This window comes from Pagrus major, chromosome 24, assembly GCF_040436345.1.
Source record: "Pagrus major chromosome 24, Pma_NU_1.0".
Taxonomy (NCBI): domain Eukaryota; kingdom Metazoa; phylum Chordata; class Actinopteri; order Spariformes; family Sparidae; genus Pagrus; species Pagrus major.
Genome location: NC_133238.1, coordinates 15260156 through 15264497, shown reverse-complemented (window position 1 = coordinate 15264497; position 4342 = coordinate 15260156).

Genomic DNA, 4342 nt, shown 5'->3' with positions numbered 1-4342 from the left:
CGGGTGAGGCGGGCTGAAGGGGGAGTCGCCGGTCGCCACGGCGGCGGGTGACAGGCGGATCAGGGAGATGTCGGAGATGACGGGGCTGCCGGCCAAACCTGCAGGACTGGACGACAGGAAAGAGAAGAAACGTGTGACTTCACATAAATCTACAGATTCATACACTTCATCTCTGACACGACCACCTGAAGCGCCTGCACACAATCCGTCTGCAAACCTGATCCTCTGCAGCTCGCTGAGAGTGAGATCACGTCTGACAGCGTTCCTCTATCGAGCGTTTGATCAGAGTCAGAGGAGGAGGTGAGGCCGGGGTCACGAGGAGGTGAGGCGACGAGGAGGGAGGAAGCTCTGCGGATGACGCTGCTGCCCACGGGGCGTTCGTCGGTGTCGTTTATCCGTGAGCTCATCTCCAGGGTCGAGACGGGGACGATTATTTGGACCGTGATGAAAGAATAACACTGACACCAAAGAATCTGCTTCTCTGACTCTGAGTGACTTTCAGTATTCAGAAGTATCTCTATTACAAACACGAAACACTTTGTTGACCTGCACTGTGTGAACGCACACTGTGGATCAGTTTGGACATTAAGAAGCAGACGAGGCAGAAGATGCTGTAGCTCACAAACAATCTCATCACACCAGTCACTTTAAAACGCGTTGATCTGTTTCATCTCTTCAGACATCACTGTGAGAAGAACTGCAACTTTGTGCACCGATGAAGTTTCTCTGCTTCATGAACTTCCTGGTTGTTCAGATCTAACACAGCATCGACAGATTTTAAAAGTCCTGACTGAACATGTGATCGAAATGTCCTCCATGTTTTCCTCGTGTTGCGTGTGAGACCCAGGAGATCTCCGGATCTTCGTGTCGGCCTTTCCTCAGTGTTTACCGGCTCCTTCTGTCTCTCACCTGGCTGCTTCATTAAAAATACATTGTCCATCGTCCAACAAAGGCTTTATTACCTCGCAGCCACATTGTTGGATTGCATCACGAGTGAGGCAATGTTTTTCTCTTTGCAGAAGATAAAGATCTGATTTTCCACCCAAAAACATAATCATCCCCACAGTGTGTGTGAATTATTAACGCTCTCATCATGTAACAGCCTGCAGGTGAGCTCTGTCTGTCTTTGAATCGGGTCTAAGAGGGTTTGTTTACCGTGATAACAAGCTGCTCCAACAATCAGTCCGACTCGTACACGAGTATAAATATTTCTGTCTCTACGTGCAGCCTGAGAAGCTTTGTTCTGCTCCGTAAAGGAGAGGGCACACGTCAGATCTGACCGCGGTGAACAAGTCATATAATATTCACATATTCAGAGGGGCTCCGGCTGCGGGTGAGTTTTCTGGGCGTCTGCGCGGCGCTGGGCGAACACAATGCCGGGCCTTCAGAGCGTAACCCGGCGCCGGGCTGAGACCAGAGAGAGGAGGGGGGTTCATTTCTGTCTCTTCAGGACGCTCATTAAAGAAGTTCACACATACAGCTTCGCTCCTTTCATACGCTGAGTGAGCATCACATTTCAACACAAAACTCTGAGAAACACTTTGCTGTATCGGACGAATTCATCTGCAGCCCAGCTGCCAGAATAACACGGCACCAGCGATGATGGCGTCACATCACCATCACATTACATGTATGTGAGCTGCATTTCAGGTCAGGAGGTGGAGGGGACGGTGGCATAGCACCCGTAACCAGAGACCGCTGTTCAAAACTGCATTTCAACATTTGTAAGAGTGAAACCACTGTGGCAACAGAACCGGGTGTTTCTGATGAGAAGTCGGGACATTTCCAGACGTGTTTTTGGAAACAAAACCAGATATTTTTGACGAGATGTCAGGACACTTTTTTAACAAGATGTCGGGACATTTCCAGCTTCTACCCCTTTGAAATGTTGTTCTTACACACATTACAAGTTGCTGTCTTGTCTGTCTGTGTTTGGAGACTCACAGTGGAGTTAGCTCAGTGTTACTCTGCAGCTGATTGGATCTTTTGGCCTGTTGCTCATCAGAAGCTCAGATGAACTCACTGCACACTTCCTGATCATTAACAAACAGCAGGCAGATGAAGTTAGAGAGCAGCTGGTAACACATCTTTAGAGCCAGATATTTTTCTCTAACTGTCTTTGCTAACATGTAAAAGTCTCCTCGCTTCAGCCTGAATGAAACCCGCCTGGATGATGTGAAGCAGGCAGCAGGGCGGCGTGTAGCTGAAGTCTTTACTGCTGAGCTTTAAAGGAAGCTGATCAGGGGTGTCAGCTCTCACACCTCCTGGCAGACATTACCTTATTCTCTGTTCCATTTACTGCTGTTTACATTTGTTTTTATTGGCCCAGCAGCTGCTGACATGATATTAATACCATTAATGAGGTGTCTGACTTTATAGACACGTTACAACACAGACTCTGACTCTTTCTAACCTGACTTCAGGCTTCATTGTTAAAGAGTCTGCGCCAAAACGTTCATAAAATAATCATCAAGTCTTTGCAACCACTAACACAAACCTTCTGTGTTGTGTCTTGATGTTGTTTCTCCTCACACATTAACAATAAAAGCTGGAATCGTCATTGGTGGACCGTTATGATCAGATGCTGGTCATGCTGGATTTTTTTTTAGCTTCATCCAGACGTGTGACTCGAGTCTCAAACAGACAAAAACAAATAACTTTATAAATGCTTCTGTATTTCTTCTTAATTAAATAATATTCCCTCCATCACTTTGAAACGGTGAAACACTGACAGACGGATGAAAAACAAAACAAGTCACAAGTCTTTAACTTCCAACTAGAGTCTCAAGTCATCAGCAAAGAAAAGTTTGGCATTTGTAGTAATGCTTTGTTTAAGTCTCGACATCTAACTGCTCGTTTAATTTGGACAAGTTTCAAAATACACTGATTCAGTTTAAAATGATTGAACTGTAAGAATAAGGCTGCAACTATGATTATTTTCATTATTGATTAATCTGCCCGTTATATTTTGCCAATTATTGATTGCTTCTGTCGGCACAAACACCACTTAAAAGGGTTTTTCGACATCTCGTCAAAATATCTAATTCTTGTTGGCAAAAACCCATCTAGAAAAAGTCAGAAACATCTGGTGGTTACACGCTTACAATTAGTGAAACACAGGCATGAACAGTGGTCTCTGGCTCCACCTCCATCCCTCCATCCACCTCCTGACATGAAAGTCAGCTCAGACTTGTGTGACTCGTATAAATTTGGATCTGTGGTTTGCAGAAATGTTGTCAAAATGTAAAAAAGCGACGTCTTCAGATTGCTTTTGTCGTCAAACCAACAGTTGAAAACACAAAGATTCTTCGTTTAGTGTCATAAATGACAAAGAAAAGCAGCAAATCTTCACATTAAAGAAGCTGGGAGCTGATGGTTTTTGACATTTTTGCTTGAAAAATTATTAAAATTATTAATCATTATAAAAATAGTCAACAAATCTTCTAATCAGTGCAGCTCTGTTGAAGAAACTGTAAAATGTGGCACCTTGTGATAAAATCTCTCAGTAAAAGTGATATCTGAGCAACATGGATGTGTTATTGCCTGTGAAAGTATGCAAACTGTGTTTCTTCTACCTGCAGTACAAGTGTTTGTCTGTTTTATCATTTCTGTGTGCGTGTGTGCGTGTGTGCGTGTGTGTGTGTGTGTGTGTGTGTGTGTGTGTGTGTGTTAAGTTCTCGGCGACACCAGAGATGAATTACAGTGTGACAGTGAGTCTCGTCTCCGGTGTCGGGCTCGGGGAGCTCTCTGATTTAGATAAATCACGCCGTCCAGCGTGCGGCTGAATAAACTCCCACTGTAGGTTTATGAGTCTGCTGCTGCGTGAAGCGGACGCCTCAAACTTAACAGGCAACACCCCCCAACACCCCCAACACCCCCAGCCCGAAACCCCCGAACGCCTTCCTCCTCATGCAGAGGAAGAAATGACCTAGATACAAACAAACACATCACAGCGCTGCAAATCATGGCCTCCTTAAAAAGTCATTTCACCGTCTCATCCTCCGGTTTGTTCTGTCTTCAAAGCCGGACGGAGACTTTCTGTGAGACGTCGCCCGTTTGAAGCGAGTGTTTTAAATCTTTGTAGAAATATCACACCAGAGGAGCAGAGAGAGATTCACAGGATGATGCTGGATCATGTAGTTTCTGTCAGGAGTTTCATTCCTAAAAATACTGATCGACATCTTTCTTTGCAAAATCGCTGATGCCGTCTTCACTTATAGGACTTACACAGTAGAGAGCTTCAACACATGGTGCAACAACCTTCACCTGAAGATCAATATCTGCAAAACCAGCCAGCTTGTGTTGTTATGTTAGTGTAAACCACAGATACATGAACACCGTG